Consider the following 19,736-nt stretch of genomic DNA (forward strand, 5'->3'; position numbering starts at 1 on the left):
CATGTATAAAGCAGCATTATATGCTTTACTTACATTAACTCATTTATTCTGCATATCAACCCTCTAAGTTAGATGGATATTTAGTTTATTCATGGGCTGGTTATCATTTTGAGAGAATAACTGGCTCACCTTTCTACTGATTGTATTTACGTGACCTGGGATTTAGACTCAGGTCTGTGTCACTACCAGGCTTGGGTTCTTTCTCTTTAGTAAGTCATATGTGTTTTTCTTGTAGGCTTAAATTTGCATGTTTGATTATTTCCTAACTTCAACCAGACCATTTCTTTTTGTGATCTTGCATTCACATTTCACAACTCGGAGGGTTTGTTTGGTGGAAATATCATCCTTTATAACTAAATAAATAGAATGTCCTTCTGCTGGGTATTGCATAATGATACTGAAATAAAGTGTCAAGAGATATGAGTTGTGGTTTAGATCTTCTAATTACCTGTGTGACCTTGAGAAAGTCACTTTTTTGTATTACCCACCACTTGCCAGATATTGTTCTAAGTGCTTTATATATTTTAGCTAATTTCCTTCTGTCTCAACAACCCTGTAAGACATATAGTGTTCCTAATGCAATTTTACAGTTGAGAAAACTGAGGTACAGAGAAGTTAAACAACTTGCCCAAGGCACATCACTTAGTGGCATTGCCAGGATGTCACCCTAGCTAGGATGGTTCCAGGATCCAAATTTCTAACCATTGTGTAATGCTGTCTTATTTATGGACCAATTCATTATTTCCACAAAACTTTATTAAAAACCTACTGCACTGATGTTGTGTTAAATGCTGGGAACATAGCAAAAAAATGAGTCTTGGTCTGCCCTAATGGAGCTGATGGTCTTCTAGACCCTTGCTACTGGAAATGCTGATAACCACCAGCAGCCCAGCTGCACTTGGGAACTTTTCAGAAATGCATACGCTTGGGCCCCACCTCAGACCTACTGAATCTCGTGCTCATTAAAATTGAAGAAACACTGAGGTAGAATCTTTGGACACTCTATAGTAGGCTGTGGCCTTCTGTGTCTTCTTCTGGGCTTTGGTTTCTTCACTTATAAAAGGAGGATGGGCCTGGGCTCTCATATTCCTTCATGACACCCTCCAGGTCATAGGACAGACTGCTGCAAAGAGGCAGTGACCTGGGAGAGGGATGCCAGTCGAGTATCACTCTGTGTGTGTGGGCTTCTACCTGGGCGATGGAGTGGGTGCCTTTTGCAATAGAGATCAAATATTGATCCTGGGTTTCCATCTTTCTCCTTGTTTCTGTAGGCGGATGAGGAGATTAGATTGTGTCCCAGCAAGCTGGGTATGGCCTCCAGACCCATTTATATGGCTTTCCTATTTATTTAGAGAGCAGGAAGCCTCGCCCAGCTCCTGCTGTATGAGGCAGTGACATGAGAATTTAGAATGGCTGTTTCATTAATTTTGGAGGGAATTTATTGCCGACAAAAGACTGCATTATGGATGGTGGGAGGACAGCACCGCCTCGTCTCCCGCGAGCTGCGGGAAAGCCGCCCCCTCTCCCGCTCTCCCTCCCGCAGCCTCCCCGGCGCTGCGGCCGGCGAGGGAAGCCCTGCGCGGGAGGAGGGAGTCCTGCTGGCGCCCAGCCCACCGGGCTGCGAGGGCACAGCCTCCCTCGGGCTGCACTGCTGCTGTCGCTGAACGGGAAGGACAGTTAGAGGTCGCCCAGCTTCATCCCCACCCTGCACAGCCCGGGGACGACACCCAGAGGGGCAAGCTGATTGCCCCACATACCAAGTCAGAACTCAGGTAGAAATCAGGTACAGCTGCATAGCTTTGTCTCTTTGCATTATTTTGTGGAATTAAAACTGCTTCCTAAATGACAGGGACAGGATGTGCGTGGGCAGCTTCCTATGTATTCTTTGCACAGTGCTTAACTTTGTTTCTAAAAGAATGACAATAACATTATATTTTTACATACTTCAAATCATGTAAAATGGGATTTATCTCTCACCCATCTCTTTGAAATTTGAGGAATGGAAAGGGCCTCCTGGACATTTTAACAGTTTCTTGGCACTTGTGATAGTCCATGCTCTGGGGTAGATACTGGGTACCTCATCATCTGCCCACATGTGTGTGGGGTGGACCTTACAGTCTTCCTTTACAGAGGCTCAGTAAGATTGGGGAGCTTCCTCAAGAGCTTAAAGATGGGAAGTTTGGGAGGGAGAGACTTCAACCAGCTGTATTTTTGTTTGTTTCTTTCTTTCTTTTTTAAGATTTTATTTATTTACTTGGGAGAAAGAGAGAGGGTAAGAGCATGAAGAAGCAGGGGGACGGGCAGCAGAAGGAGAGGGAGAAGCAGACTCCCCACTGAGCAAGGAGCCTGATGGGGGACTGGGTCTCAGGACCTTGGGATCATGACCTGAGCTGAAGGCAGATGCTGAACCAAATGAGGGACTGACAGGTGCCCCCAACTGTATCTTTTTAACAGACTCATGAGCCTTTGGCAGTTCACCTTCAAGGATGGCAGAATGAGGTGTTGTAATAGGTGTCCATGCTGAGTTCTTGAAGGTGGGATGGTGGGTCTCTGTTGGGAACAGAGCAGGTATGGCAGCAACTGCCGTGACACCAAGGGATGCCCCCCGTGTGTGTGGGAACTAGATCAGCTCTGGAAACATCCAAGCAGTCTTCACTGATCTGGCATCTCGGGCTGAGAATGAGTGTGGGAGATGAGAGGAATAGGCTTGGCTGAGTGAGTAATGACAGAAGCCACCGCCTCCTTCCAACTTTCCGCTGCCAGGACAGAACCTGTCAGGGCTGACTAGCAGTGGTCTGGCAGTAGAATTGTGGTTTCATCTTTCCTTGGGTGCAAATCACTTCCTAGCTTTAAGATTTTCTGATTAAATCATTTAGAAAGTGAGTGATTTGCCTACTCTGGGACTTAAGCCCTCTAAGATATTGTGTCTGGAGGGAATCTTAGACCTCCAAATTCAAGCATTTGATTTGAAAGATGAGGACTGAGCCCAGAGAAGGAAGGGAACACTGCAAAAGTTAATGGCAGAGTCAAGACCTAGATTCATGTTGCCAAAAACTATTGTAAAGTTCTGGGTACCACAACATGAGTTTTCCTTTTCATATTTTATATGTGTGTATGTATATTGTATATTTATGTACACTTACAATGTATACATACATCGTACATATACATGTGTGTATACACACACACACACACACACACACACACACACACACACACTTATTCCCCTCACCACCCGCACATTTATTTCACAAACTATGGTGATTTTACACCTACCTTGAATGCTTGAATGTGGTAAAAACAAAATTACCACACATACTCTGCAAACGCTCTACTGTAGAAACTTTAATTAGAAAAGTTATAATGATTGTAGTCAATAAAGCTGTGCTTAGAGTGCAGCTGTGCCTGTTTTTTCCCCATTAAGGATTTTACCCAAGGAGATTTTGAAGTTGGAGATAATTAAATTTTGGAGGTTGAAGGTCAGCGAAGAGGAGAGGAGAGATATCAACCCTCAGAACTCCTAAGCATTTTAGGAAAAGCAGTCTGGTTGGAACTGAACATTAGTTACCAACAACAACTAAATTACCATGAGGTTGTTTTGAGAAGACACCAGGATAATCTGCTTTAGTAGTAGGGGGAGAATTTCACTGGGAGTCAGAAGACTTGGGTCTTATTTCCTTAAGTGACTTGTTGGAGGCAGATGCCTTAGAAGGGCTTCTGTGTACCCATTTGTAAAATGAGGACGTTGGCATCAATGATTTTATGGGCCAATGTCAAGAACTAACTACTAGTATAGTCATTTCAAGCTGAATTTTTTTTCACTGTGTTTATTTGTTTAATAAATATTTATTGACTGTCTAATATGTGGGAGATACTATGCTAGGTCATGGGAATACTGTGGAGGATAGAACATAAAATTCCATTAGGAACTCAAAAGTCTTGTCAGGATATTCTTAATTGTTATGCTTTTAAGTGTTCCTTTTGTTCTAGACACTAACAGACTGTCCTCTCATCTAAAGTCAGACAGTGGGTAATAAATGAATATTGTACTGAGGTATTCAGAAGACTGAGCAACATACAAATAAAAGAACAGCAGATCCAGGGCCAAGATGTTACAGGGAAAATATGATAAAAGAGGAAAATTAACTGATTAAATGGAGCTGGGTATAAGCACACATCAAAGGTCTCATGGAGGCCAAAATACTCAAATGGTAAAATGAAATGGTACAGTCAGGCCAGTGTTCTCAGAGTGTGGCCATAGATTAGCTACTTTAGAATTATCGAGGGGCTGGTTGAAATGCATGTTGCAAGAATCTAGCTTTTCTCTGGAATCAGAATCTGGGGTTGGGAAAGATAATCTGGTTGGTAACAAATAGCAAATACTTAGATGTTTCTCATGCACACTACACTCTGAAAACTGCTGGAGTAGGTAATTGTACATATTGCAAATAATTAGAACAAGAAATGACATTTGGCAGAATATAATTAGCATTGATGAGTCTTACTCCTAAAATACAGAAAACCAACTTCAAAATAAGTAACACAACATCCGTAAATTTTCCACTTTCAATTTGTAGAACAAGTATTGATTGGGATACTAGATAATACATGAACGATTTATGTTGCTTTGATTTATGCCTGACTATGGGAGACTATTAGAAATGAATTCCCTGACCTTCATTTTCTCCATTCATTTGCAGAAAAAAACACTATCCTTGTATCTTAGAAGAGGCAAGACAAGAGCTTAAAAGAATACTGAGAGATAGAAAAAGAAGATAAATATTTTGTCTGAATATAAAATTATATTTAAGTATAATACATAGATTTCTGTTTCATGTGGCCTTCATGATTAATATCAAGATGATTTAATTATGCTGAGAGGAAAATATTGAAAATGAGAAGAAAAATTCTCCAAATTGAGTTGCCTATAAACATACATATATATTGTGAAGGAACGATCTACTAAAAAGAAATTAATTTTTAAAACAATTTTCTTTAACGAGCTTAAAAAACCTTGTTTTATGCTTGTTACTTTGGCAAGCCAGTTCCCTATTCTCTCACAAGATGGTGCTGTAAAATGTGACTTCCCTTTACTGCTTGAAATACAAGGTGCCTTTGGTAAATTTTGGAATAATTGCAAATTTAGCTGCCAAACCCTTTGGTTACTTGCCAATTAACAATAAAGTATTTGTCGGTGACTTTCTGATCACTTGTTATTTACCACAACAGAATGTGTGGGAAATGAGAAAAATATGACATCTATTTTACTCAAAAGACAGGGAGTGAAATCCTTACTGTCGATGTCTGTGTATCCTGAAGTGACAACTCTCTAGTTACAATTCCCGCAAGCACAACAGTGTGGCACAAACATGAGGACAGAAATCCTCACTGTGCTTGACTCATCAGGACCAAAGCCAGATTGTTTCTTGTCTTTTTTTCTTCTCCTTTCTATAGTTTTGAATATTATAATAAAAATATATAAAATCTCTCAGAACCGAAGGCTAATATTGTGTTAGATTTGTAAAAATCTAGCTTAATGTGGTGCTTTGGGAATTTGTGTTTGTAGTTGTGACTAAATTGTTGTGATAGTATATCATTATATACTTTTTGCTCATGAATATGTATATATATTTCTGATTGTTTAATTACCTTCAATGCATTTTTGTTAGTCCTCTCAAAAAATATGTTTATTCTATTTATTTGAATTACCCATGGGAAAACATTTGCTATTATTTGCAGTTTAAGATAGAGTAAAATCTACAGAGAAGTCAGAATTAATGAGATTTATAGTTATTTTTGTTTCTATTTCTCTTTCTTTCTACCTAATATTGGGAAATTGCATTAACATTGAGAATCTTTTCTTTTTGTGATAATGGTAAGGAATGGAGCCTAACCATTTTTATGTCATTTTTGTGTTGAGATTCATATAGCCCTCAAACATCTATACCAAAGTAGTTTTGTATTCAGTGGTACAGAACTTGACTTTAAAAACTGAAGTATAAAGGGTGCCTGGGTAGCTCAGTTGTTAAGCATCTGCCTTTGGCTCAGGTCAGGGTCCTGGGACCGAGCCCCAGCATTGGGCTCTGTGCTCAGCAGGAAACCCCTCCCGCTTGTGTTCCCTCTCTCACTATCTTTGTCTCAGTTAAATAAATAAGTAAATTCTTCTTTAAAAAGATACAGAAACTGAAGTATAAATAAAACTTAAGCAATAGCAGAATGTTTAGAACTAAAAGGAACATAGAGATAATCAAATTGATTGCCCTTTCTGATACAACAAAAATACATGTATTTATATTTTGTCCCTGGGTCCTGGCACAGAGCTCCTAAAACACTTGGAATTCCCTAGTGATAGGAGTTTCTTATTATGTATAAGGAACAGCTTCTGACCATATCTGAGTTTATGCTGATGAAGTGAGTCTTGGGAGGCACTCACAGATCTTCAGGATGGGGCTGGTTGCTGAAAGAAAAGCCAACCACTAGAATAGAGGATTAGAACTTTGAGGTCCACCTCCAACCTCTCAGGAGGGAAGAGGGGCTAGAGATTGAGATGAATCATCATTGGCCAATGATTTGATCAATCATGTCTACATAATGAAACTTGGATAAAAACTTTGAAACAACGAGGCTACGGGAACTTCCTAGAGAACACACAGATGTGCTGGAAGGCTGGTATGTTGGAGACAACATGGAAACTCTGCATACCCCTACTTTACTAATACTTTCCCCTTTGCATCTCTTCCTTGTGGCTGGTTCCTGAATTGTAGCCTGCAGTGACTCTTGAAAAATTGCAGTGACTCTTGAAAAATTGCAGGGGTTTGCGGGACCAACCCCCTGCACAGCTAAGAATTGGCATACAACTTTTGATTCCTCCAAAACTGAACTACTAATAGCCTACTATGGATAGGAAACCTTACCAATAACATAGTCAATCAATCTACCATATTTTCTATGGTAGATGTATTATATACTGTATTTTTCCAATAATATAAGCTAGAGAAAAGAATAGGGTAAGAAAATCATAAGGAAGAGGAAAAACATTTATAGTACTGTACTGTTAAAAAAATATATATCTGTGTTCAGATCCACACAGGCCAAACCCATGTTGTTCAATGACCAAACATATAGTGTTTTCCTAAATTTTGTTGAGTCATTCTAGGAAATTTTTGAACTCTGATGAGTGCATTATAGGAACCCTCCTGAATTTATAGTTAGCTATGATGAAATGCAGGTAATCTAGGGACCCTCTCTGTAGCTAGCATCTGAAGTACAGGCAGTCTTTGGGACCAAGCCCTTTACCTGTGGGGTCAGCACTAGCTCCAGGTAGTCAGTTCCAACACTGAACTGGACTGTGGGGCATACAGTTGGTATCAGAGAAATATTTGTTGTTGGAAAACCAAGCACCTTTTTTCTAGTCTCATCAATGATAGTGGAATGCTTCAAACCAAGACATGGTGGGTGGCACCTGAATTCATGCTGCAGACTGCACTGGGAAGTGGCAAAACCAACAGGAGCCTCTAGGTCTGCCACCTGTGGGTGCAGTGATCTTTCCTGTACATCAAACTACCTCTCTCTCCTACACACTTATTTCTGTATCTACTTTGATACATCAGTAGCGCCCAGGCTTCTACAGGAGGTAAGAGTTAAGATAATTGGGAAATTTATAAGGCGGAAGGAATGATCTCTACTTTTTAAACCACCTATGACAACAGTTTGAAAGAATCAAATGGTTATTCTGGATCCCCAAATTATCAGCAGATCTCCTAGGATTCTCAAAGAAACTTCTAGTGAGTTCTAATTTGGGAGGGGAGGATGCTCTCTTATAAAAAAAGGCAAGAGTTTAAGAAAAGAGAGGAACTGGGTGCCTGGGTGGCTCAGTGGGTTAAGCCGCTGCCTTCGGCCTCAGGTCATGATCTCAGGGTCCTGGGATTGAGTCCCGCATCGGGCTCTCTGCTCGGCGGGGAGCCTGCTTCCCTCTCTCTCTCTCTCTCTCTCTCTCTCTGCCTGCCTCTCCATCTACTTGTGATCTCTCTCTGTCAAATAAATAAATAAAATCTTTAAAAAAAAAAAGAGAGAGAGAGAGAAGATAGGAACTGACAAAAATGCCTAATGATTCAAGAAATGTAATTTTATGAGGCTCTATGTTATCCATTACCTACTTTGTTATTAAGAAAACCATGAGATGAATGAGTGGCATCTACTTTGAGGAAACTGAGGCCTGGGGGATGTTTAGTGAAACAGTCTACCCAAGGTGAAGAGCTTTGAATCCTCCACCGTAGTATTATAATTCATACCATCAGCATTTCCTGAGTCAGCTCTGCACTGGATGGTGGGGGCTAGGGAGATGAGTAAGATGTAGTCTCATTCTTCAAATGGTTTGTTGTTCAGTGTAGGTCACTGACCCGTATAATAGTAGAATCTCATACAGTGTGATAATTCTGTGGTAGAGGTTCATTCAGAGGGCTGCAGGAACAACGTGACAGTGGCTCTGTTTCAGTTTGATTCAAGCCCCCAGGAGCTGGTACCTGAGCTACTAGCCTAACTTTCTGTCTCTTTCCCTTTCTTTGCTGTGGCTCTGCCACTCTCCATTCTCCTTACAGAAATTGGAGTCATCCTCTAAAATGTAAATTAGATTGTGTCAGTCCTCTATTTAAAATCCTTAAAAGGCTTCCCATTACTGAATTTGGAATAAAATTCAACCCCCTTTCTGGAACCTACAATATCCTGTAATATCTGACCTCTGCTTCTCATTCCAGCTTTCTATATTAGCACTTTCTACTCTGTTCACTATGATCCAGCCACATTGGCTTTCTTTGCACTTGTCAAATATAACAAGCTTATTCCAACTAATTTCCATCTTAGAGCCTCTGTGCCAGAAATATTCTGGGCCATTTGCTTTGGAATGCTCTGGGTTCATATTTTTGCCCAATTGTGTTCTCTCTCTTACTCTGTCTCTCTTCTCTCAATTTATTTTTGTCATTCAGGTCACAATTCAAAATCCTTTTTTCAGAGAACTCCTCCCCAATGACCTTAATTACAGTACCCTGCAAACCTGAAAGTCTTCTATTGCATCACTTTATTTTCTTTATATCACTTACCATTCTCTAAAATTATCTGCATTATTTATATTTATTCATTTCTTTCCTCCCCACACTTTACCAACTGGTCCTTGCTCCCTTTACTGAAATAAAAGCTCCACAGGATTTGAGGACAAAACATCTTATATTGACAGTTGTATCCCCAGTGTTCCAAGTTCTGCCTGGCACATAGTAAGTGCTTGATGTGTATTTTATAAATACATATTTTTCCTAGGAGGGTTGGGGGAAAGTTTTAATTAGGAGGTAACATTTTGAAAACATGTTCCAGCCAGAGAGGCTTCCAAGAAGAAAAAGAGTTCGCCTTGTATATTGAATTTAAAATTAGATATTCTTAGGACATTATTCATCTAATCCCCAAATCTGGGACGGAAATCCCCTTTTCCGGTAAACAAGCCACCTAAGTATAAAGTAAGTTTTCCACTTTGGCTTCTCATTATTTTACTTTCTTCTGCTTGAGATGTAAAAGAGTCTGTTCAAATAGGACATCTTTTAAACCTTTGAAGGAATTGTTGCTGATTTCACAACTAAGTGTTCAGTGGAGGAGTGGGCTTGCTGTGCTCTGTTCTACCTCTGGGTTGCTTTCTCCCAGCTTCCTGATTCTCCTTCCATTCATCTCATCCTGCCCACCCCTCCCACCACAGCTCAGGTTGGCCAGTGACACCTAGAGGCTATCACTCCTGGAAGCTTTCAAGGACTATGCCTTTGTTGCTGTTACTGAAGGAGCCCACACACTGCAATTGTACCTGCCGGGTCACCTAAGTTAAAGCTAAACAGAGGGTAGAGGCTATTATTCAGGCAATTCAAATGAAATAAAGTGTTTTATTGCCAGGCAATTTTGTTTCTTTCACTGCTTTGTTCTGGCTATGGGGACAGTTTGAACTGAGCTTCTGAGAGAGCCCAAGGTACCACTGTGGAACTACCAGCTGTTCTTCCATTTTCTCTCCTATGCCATCTGTGACTTGGTAAAAAGAAAAGAAAAAAAAAAGTCCCTAGGTATATGGTGGGGTGGGAATGAGGGTGATGTGAATGAAAGTATTCACTGCACCAAGCTGGCCCATATTTCTGACCTTGCATTAATGAAGTCAGGCAGTTTTATTACTGTAGAAAAGCACTGTAGCATATGCTCCTAAGTGTATTGGTATGAAAATACTGAGGCATCTTTTTAAGGTTTTATAGAGGTTTTGAAGCAACACTTATTGAGTACTTGTTATTATTAAAACCCCATTCTATGAGGAATGTGGAAATGAGTAATTGAATCTAGAAGAGATATGCAGGGCGTGTGTATGTGTGTGTGTGTGTGTGTGTGTGTGAGAGAGAGAGAGAGAGAGAGAGAGAGAGAAAGAGAGAGAGAGAGATACATAATATGGCAATATTTTAAGTAATCTCCTATAAGGAATTTAAAAGAGATAAAGATCTCAATATGGTAGTTGTTGCAAAATAAGAAATCAGCAGCTTCGGGACTGAAGATTCACTTGAGGTGGGTCTTATGTGATTCACTGAAGTTAAATAGGATAACCCTGGATTGGGAAAATCATTGTAGCCTTATGGTAATGGCCTGAAGGTGAGAAAATTTGGGGCATGTTCCAAAAATTGATTGTGGTACCAGTTCAGAATTGTGTGAAACGAGAATGAAAAGATAGAAATGAGATATTGCTGAGTTCTGTAAAATACAAGGAAATGACTATCTTATAGATAATGGGGAATCCAAGAGTTTTTGAGTAGGCAGTTGACATATTCAGAGGGAATGCTAAATAGATTAGTTTAGTACACTCTGCAGGCTGCCCTAGAAATGGAGAAGCCAGAATAAGACAGTGAAACCACAGAGGGTGTTTTACTTATGTAAAAGTAAAGTATTTACTTAGGTAATAATACTTTGGCTCTGGACCGGACATGAGAAAGAGAGTGGATCAGGAGGACCCAATCTTACAGAGACACTGCCTACGCAGGCTGCCCAATTTATGGTATTTAGAGAGGGAGGGGCCTCTCTGGAATCTCTGGATGGTGATAGCAACCAGAGAAAGGCAGAAATCATGACAAGGTGCTCATCTGAGGGTAAAATGGCAAATCCACTAAAAACAAAGACCCCTGGTAACTTGCTGATGTTCCATCTTGTCCTGAGACCCTTTCTACTGAGTAAGTAATTTTAAAAAGACTGTAACCAGTTTTTGAGACACGACCTTGTGTTCTGGGTTGCATAATTAGATCATACTGCAACCCAAATGGTAAATTTAGTGAGAAAATTCATTGACTTGGGATGGAATTCATTGTTTGTTCTACCTCGCAGGCAGGTCTTAGTACTAATGAAACTAATAAAAAGTGCATGTGCTTTCGAGTCATGGACCTGAGTTTGAATCTTGGACCTGCTACTCAGTTGTGGTGTGACTATGAGAAAATCAAAGAAAGTATGTGAGCCAAGGCTCTTAAGAGTTTACTGCATATGATGTCTTTCTCCATTTATTTCACAAGATATTGACAATCTTCAGTCTTAAGTACAGTAGACTTTAGGTAGAATGTTTTGTTTTTGTTTTTAGTCAGGCTTTTATTGCATGTGGGCTTTTTTCCCTGCATTTTGTTTCCAAAGGATATGTTCTTGAGATGCCAAGATGGTCTTGCTATAAGACTATCTTCCCTGGAGCAGCCTTATAGCTGATAACTACTTTTACCAAAAGTGACCCATGTGAGAAAACATTGTCTAATCATGGCACCTAAAGAAATCAGAGTTAATGAAAATCAGGCTGATGGTTTGATACATTTACTAAAATGCTGAAATACTTCATTGAAGCCTTTGTTGTTGGAACCTGGAGATAATGTGTGTGTTGGAGGAATTGGAATGTGGTGCAAAGTTATTACTGACTCATAGACTGCTCTTACGAAATATGGATACTAGGTTCATAATTTAAGAAGGAACCTGGTATTTATAGAGAGCTGGGTATTTGTTCATATGGGTATTTGTTCAAATGAACATTGTTCAGGTACTTGGGACTGATGTAATAGCTTTATCACATGAGTGTCACAATTTAAGACTAATAGCAAGAGTTCTAACAAATGATGCCTTGATTGAACAAAAAAATCTAACTATGGCAGCTTCCCAGACTTAGAATGAAATGTCTAAAAAGATACTGACTCACATTTAGTTCATTTGCTGGTTTGGTTGTAAAAGAAAGTGTGTATTTAGTAAAAGAAGGACTAATAGACTTCTAAGGACCTTTTCATGAATAGCTTGAGGAAACTGAGTTGCTAGTAAGACTTGAATGATAGGAAAAGACTGGTCCTTATCCTTAATCATCTGTTTGTGCTTAAATTTACCTTCAAAATTCAACTAAAAAAAGTTGTTAGGTCTTATGGTTTAACAACTTTAGGAGATAGTCAATAAAATTATCTACTGTTAGGTTAATAAATGCCAATACATCTATTTGCAGTTAATCAGTTCACATTTACTTAATATTCCCTGTCTCATTAGATATAAATTAAATGCATAGTTGGGAAGCTAAGCTGAAAACATTTTCCAGAATTTATACAAAGCATGAATACAAAATATGTTAATGGAAGCTGGAGGCAGAGCAACTTCAATACTGTGATGTTTAGTAAAAAACATGTTTCTATGTTGGTGAGCAAAAACCAGAGTGAAAGACAATTAGACAACTCTATTAAATGTACATTTTGTTATTCTGTGAAGAAAACATCAAAGGCATGTGTGGCATTGTCATGGCAACGATGGGATTTTTTTCCATCTATAATCACTACATGCAGATTTAGTAACATTGATTTCATTTTGCCTATTTCTGGGGCTATAGTTCAGGATATTTCTGCCTGGTTAGTTCAGAGATCATTAATGTAAGTAATTGAAGATACAATATTCAGAACTGAATTGTGGCTAAAAAAAATCCTAAAGCTAAGAAAATATGGTGGCTAATTTTCAGAAAAGGAAAGAACAATCAACACATGTATACCATTTATTTCTAAACTTGGAATTTGAATTTAAGTGATATGTTTTGTCATGAACATGGCATTTTTGTGACCATAAATAAGTGCAGTCTGTTGGGAATTTATTAGGGTTCTTATTTCATACTAAGTACCTAGGGTCTGCAAAACAGTCAAGTATGACTTCTTCAACACATGTAAAGATTTTCTTCTAAATTTTCTTTTTAAATAAAGAAACAGTTTAGCAAAATGGTTCCTCCTTACTTGGTCTGTAAGATTTACCCAGTAATTCCCTATGTTTTCGCTACCATGATTCTCTTTTTCTCCCTCCTGGTTTTCGAGGATTCCCAGAGGAGTGGGCAGCAAAACTGATAGCAGGATATTTCCTGCTTTCCTCATAGACATGCTCATCCTTTGTATAAAGTTTTCCTTAGAAATTTTGAGAATTCTTCATTTGAAGAATTGAAGAACACAAAAGATTTAATTTGTCATCAACCTCCCATGTTGAACTCATTATTCAGTAGGTTTTTTTTTTTTTTTTTTACATTCTATTTACTTATTTTAGAGAGAGAGAGAGAAAGAAAGCACGCGAGCGAGCTGGGGGCAGGGGAAGTAGCAGAGAGAGAGCAAAGATCAGACTCCACACTGAGCACAAAGCCTGAAGTGGGGCTCAATCCTATGACCCTGAGATCATGAAATCAAGAGTCAGATGGTTAACCTACTGAGCCACTCAGGTGCCCCTATTCAATATGTTTTATACTAGTTTATTTTTTAAAGATTCATGCTATTTATTTTTAGAGAGACAGAGCATGTGAGCATGGGGGCGGAAGGGGGCAGAGTGAGAGAGAAGCCCCAAGCAGGCTCTGAGATCATGAACTGAGACAAAACCAAGAGTCTGATACTCAACTGACTGTACCACCTAGCACCCCTATTCAGCAACTTTTAGAAACATGCTGGGACAACAGGTAAGAAACAGAATAATTTTAATATTGAAGGATTAATTTCACTTGGGGTTCTTATTTTAAGAATATTGCAGTCACGGATAGGCTGCAGAGTCATCGTGAACTAATACAATTTCTGGGACTAAAAATAGGTCCCCAGTAAATTTGACTTAGCATTTATAAATATGATAAAGATTCTGGATTTTGGATCAACGAGAATCATCAGGTGATAATGATCATACCAGTTTCAATGATTAGATGGCAAGCCCTTGGTCTTATCACATGAGAAGATTGTTGCTTATCTATTTTCTAGATTAAAGTCATGACCTGGATTCAAAAAGGAAAACCAAACGAGGGATCAGGATAGAATAATAATAGAGTTCAGAGACTGGGCTTCTCTTCTGAGGGTACAGTCAATATCTTTTAAAAATATTCCTATATGTAGAATTATTGTGGATGTAGGTATTGACTTATGTGAGTAAAGAGTAGTAGATAAGAAATGGCGATAATTTGAAGCATTGAAATCTTTCCCTCATTTTTCCCCTCCTTTATTCCAGTTTAGAGGTCATTTGAAAGTACAAAAGAAGATGAACCAATGTTAGTAAGTATGCACAATGGGGGTTTATGAAGGCAGCTTGGGAAAAAAAAGTATTTTGTCAGTAAGTCAGCAATTTGATTTTTAAAAATATTTTATTTATTTATTTTACAAAGGGAAAGAGAGAGATAACACAAGCACAGGTGAGCTGCAGTCAGAAGGAGAGGAAGAAGCAGGCTCCCTACTGTGCAGGGAGCCTGATGTGGGGTTGGATCTGAGGATTCTGGGATCATGACCCAAGCTGAAGGCAGATGCCTAACTGACTGAGCCACCAAGGTGTCCCAGCATTTTGATTTTATCTACCATTTTTATAACAAGAAACTCATACAAGACCATCTTTTAGCATCAGCTTCTCTGAAGGGAAGAGTAGAGCGCAGAGACTAAAGCAGCCACCTGGGGGATGTAGTACAAATCTCCGAAGTCCTCAGATAGAAGTGTGAACACCTGAGTTTTTGTCCCTTATCTGTTCAAGTTGAGCTATATGAACTTGGGTAAGATCTCTTTACATCTCTCTCTTTCTTTTTAATATTTTATTTATTTATTAGAGTGAGAGAGGGAGAGAGAGAGCACAAGCAGGAGGAGCTGCAAATAGAGGGAGAGGGAGAAGCAGGCTCCCCGCCCTGACACAGGGGCTCAATCCCAGGGCCCTGGGATCATGACCTGAGCAGAAGGCATGATTCTTAACCCACTAAGTCACCCAGGTTCCCCAAATCTCTTTACATTTCTGGTTCTTGGGCTTCATGTGTATGAAATGGTTTAGTTGGAAATGTCAGATGATTTGGTTGGAAGTGTCACCCACTCTGGAAACACAGATGACTATAGTACATAGGTTTTGATATGTCTTTGCTTTCTTTCATTCCAAGGGAACTCGTTTGTATTACATTTTATAAAAGTATCAATCTTTGATTCTTGAGAAACCCTTACAAATGCTGGCTTCACTGTAGATTCATTGAGACCATTATTCTAGATGATAATGAACCAGCATTATTTTGAGTTCATGTAAATTTAAACAAATGATGTTTCTTCTTAGTACAGCCTTTCAGGCTTCCCCAAGTCTGGAATGTCAGAGGACACCTGCCATATTTGACTAAAGTAATTTATCTTTTTTGTACTCACCAGTCCCTGCTACTGGACCCCAGGTTCCTCAAGGGCAGGATCATCTCTGAATGTCCCCCTTTCAGTAGTGTCGATCATTAAAGAGACATATAACTTGATGCATAAATCTCTTCTTAGTGATTTATTAGACACTTGCCTTACCTAGAAAAGAATAGGAACGATGAAGATCTGGGATATCTAGCGCTAGATGAATTGGCAAAGACAATGAGTCATTTAAATTTTTAAATTCCCTCACCAGGGGAAGGCAGCTCCCTTCCACATCCACTTAGCAGATGCTCAGTTGCCCTTCTTTGTGCTCTGACTTTGATGAGGGTTGCATGATGTCTAAATTTAAATCTCCAATGTGTCAGTTATTTAACTTACAAGGTGGGGGGAAGTATCACTCCCATGACAGAAATATTTTGAGGAGCAGCATTTATAAGTGCAAGATTCTGAAGTACTGAACTTGGAAATGCCCTTATTTTGAATGTTCTACTACTTCTTGTTTATTCAGCAGGTGAGTATTTTCTCCCCATTGTGTGGGGGCAAAAGAGACAAACAGGAGAGAATTGGAATAGTTAGTATTGTAGATAGAGAAGATGAGAAGACCCAGAGAGAGCCAGTAATTTGCGTGAGGTCATCCACAAAATCAATCATAGAACTGACACCGGCCATAAGGTAGTCTCCTTCCAGTTGTGAAGTTCTTTGCTCTATGCTACCCTATTTATCTGAAGTAGTTTCAAGCCTCTACTTAGCATGCTGTGTCTAGTGTTCACATGATCCTTTTCTTAGAAATAGCTGGGAATAAAGAAATTATTTGATCTATTATCAGAATTGGAACAGTTTGTTTGTGATACAGGGACTGAAGATCACCATATAGATGAGAGCACTGTGTCACGCTCTGGGTAAGCAGCATCAGAACTGAAGATGCATCTTTGAAAGATAATCACTATCTGTTATAAAGTGATGCATTTATGCCAGCATTGTTTTAATTCCTTTACCTACTTTACCTTATCCTCACAACCATCTTATGGCAATTACTATTATTGTCATCATCCCTACTTTCCAAATGAGGAAACTTACCACAGGGGGTAAGTAATCTGGGTAAGGTCACACAGCTGGCAGCAGCTTAAACTAGAGTTAGAACCAGGTGGTCTGGCCCCAGTAGCTCTGCTCCTTCCCACTATGCCCTGCTGTCTCTCAATAGAAATGTTTTCTCTCTTTTTCTTTCTTTCTTTCCTTCTTCTCTTTCTGTTGTTAGGAAATATTTAAAATACAAAAAAAAGTGACTCTTAATCTCACAAAACAAACTGAGGGTTGCTGGGGGGAGGGGGTTTGGGAGAAGGGGGTGGGATTATGGGCATTGGGGAGGGTATGTGCTTTGGTGAGTGCTGTGAAGTGTGTAAACCTGGTGATTCACAGACCTGTACCCCTGGGGATAAAAATATATGTTTATAAAAAATAAAAAATTAAAAAAAAAATACAAAAAAAAGTACAAAGAAAATAAAGTTCATTCTATCCTACCCCCCAGATGTAATTGCTGTTAACAATACTCCACAGCAAATCAAGGGACAGGAAGATATGAGGTAATACATTTCAGCAGCCCTATAATTGAATGCTTGAAGCTCCTTTTGAGTTCTTGTCATTAAATTGTTAATATATCTCGGAGCAAGGCTGCCTCAGATGGGTTTGGGCACCATAAGGAGCTTCAGTTTGAAGGCTTACTTCCTCTTACCTTAGCCCCACACCGAAGTGCTTCTGGCCCCTTTGGTGTGCTGACAGTACAGATGGAAGTGGGCCTCCTAAATGAAGTCCTTACCACTAGATACATGGAAGCTTCCTATTACCTTGTCCCCCTTCAACCATTACTTAGGATAAAGGCAGGTGGGGATTGATGCGTCAGAGCTGGGGACACCCTAAATTAATGTGTCTGATGTTGACAAACATAAAGTTCTCTAGAATTTGTAATCAAAGTGGCTTTCCGTACATTAGCAGTAATGTCATTGTTAACTGATATCATGGTGATAGTAAGTCGAAAAGGAAGCATTTAAAACATAGACAGCCTTTTCTAATAATATAACACAAGCAGCTTCAAACACGTTAGGCTCACTCTTCTGAGTTAGCTCAGTAAGGTATCTGTTGATGGGAATCAAAGGAGCTCAGAATAACATCAATTCTTAGTTATGCAGGAAACAGGCATTTCTAGGATCTGGCTTGAGCTTCTGAATGTTAAGTGTGGGCTTCCTTACCAATATTCAGTGGCCTTGCGTCATTGTGTCACTAAGGAGAAAGTTTTGGGGCACACAAACAAAATTTATTGTGCTTTTTTTTCTTTTTGTCTCAGGAAAGAATGTAATATAAATATGTATAATCTCATGAGGAAGTAAAAAGGGGAAAGAGAGTTCTGATTTCAAATGCCAAAATCTTTTGGAGTCCAAGAAAATACACGTGGCCTAAACATTACAAATCAAATTTCTTTGCTGAAATTGTGATATTTGTGATTCACACATTGTCTTTTACTAGTTTATTATACAACCTGTTTTTGAGGAGATACTACTGAATTCTGTGGAATAAATTCAGTGTGTGTGTATGTGTGTGTAGAGTGTATGTATGTGTAGAATCCTAATATAATCCTTTTCACTTTAGCTTTCTGTAAATTTCTAAATAATCTGAGAGGTAGAATCTTTTTTTTTTTTAATTATATGCAAGTAGACAAACTTCTGGCATTTATTCTCTAATTAAATCATAATTCTTACTGCCAAGTGATGATGCAGTCATTGTGAGTTACATAAGAAAAAAGGAAAACGAAGTAAAGTAACCACAAATTTAATAAGATATTTCTAAATGGTAATTCTGGCAAGTTAAAAATGCCAAAAAAGGGACGCCTGGGTGGCTCAGTTGGTTAAGCAGCTGCCTTCGGCTCAGGTCATGATCCTGGCGTCCTGGGATCGAGTCCCACATCGGGCTCCTTGCTCAGCAGGGAGCCTGCTTCTCCCTCTGCCTCTGCCTGCCATTCTGTCTGCCTGTGCTCGCTCTCTCCCCCTCTCTCTCTGATAAATAAATAAAATCTTTAAAAAAAAAAATGCCAAAAAAAAAAAATCTATTAAAATGTTTTTGGAGAAGGCCAGAGCTTGTGCTGGAAGTGGAGAGGAAACAGACTTCCATGAGGTAACGACATGGAACTCCTGCCCTGCTTGGGTAATGAAAAATAAACACATAAGAGAGAAGGCTAAACTCATAAGTTACAGTTCTCATAAAATATAATTTTATGCATATAATGTAAATTTCCTTGCTATATGATTTTAATTTTTACTATTGCCTTCAGTTATGAAAGGATCTCAAAGAATTTTATAATTTGAAACTAGTATTCCCATTTTGGGGACTGGGAAATTTCAGGTGTTAACAAATTGAATAAATTGCCTTATCAATGATGAAGAGAAGAAATTTCCTGAGATTTAGGCCTCAAGTTTTCATTCACTTTCCCATCATTTGCCAGTCTAAATAACACACTTTATTTATCATAAAATCACAAGGCCACAGTCCACCCTACTTGACACCTGTGGAGTCACCTGACCCTTCTTGATAGAGGGAAAGCATTAATGCATGACTCTAAATTAAGGCAATAAAATCATTTCCATACTCGAAAATGAAGGAATATATGATGTAGAGATACTGTAGAACATATTTTCCTGTGGGGAGCTATACAAAGAGACTATGTAGACTTTTAATGTAGATACAAAATTCACTGGAAGACGGGGAAATGGAACTGGCTGGAAGACATTCAAACCACTTTTCAACCTTACATGTTTGTGGTTTCTTTAAGTCTCCTCTATAGTTCCATGAATCTGTGAGCTAATAGAATACTACTATGTGGATAGAAACAGAATTTTTTTCCTTGGCAAATCTTTATGAAGGTGAACCTTTTGAAAATGATATGATTTGTTCACAATATTCTTTGCCAGTTGTTATGACATGTAATGCTGTCTTGCAACAAAGGCCGAATTTCAACCCTGGAAAGGACACAGCTAGAATAGAACTTCAGCTGACATTGTTTGATAGTCCTGTCCCAAGAGGAATGGTTACCAGTGA

General features: G+C 39.0%; 1 long non-coding RNA gene across 1 annotated transcript in view; it reads left to right on the top strand.

Moving 5' to 3' along the window:
- Positions 1-1,485: 1,485 nt before the first annotated feature.
- LOC309846150 overlaps positions 1,486-19,736 on the top strand; it is a 33,761-nt gene continuing 15,510 nt past the window's right edge. Inside the window, exon 1 of the long non-coding RNA XR_014301746.1 lies at positions 1,486-1,783. This is a non-coding gene — a long non-coding RNA (uncharacterized lncRNA). The remainder of the gene's footprint in view (positions 1,784-19,736) is intronic.

Source organism: Mustela nivalis (assembly GCF_964662115.1).
Source record: "Mustela nivalis genome assembly, chromosome: 1".
Classification (NCBI taxonomy): domain Eukaryota; kingdom Metazoa; phylum Chordata; class Mammalia; order Carnivora; family Mustelidae; genus Mustela; species Mustela nivalis.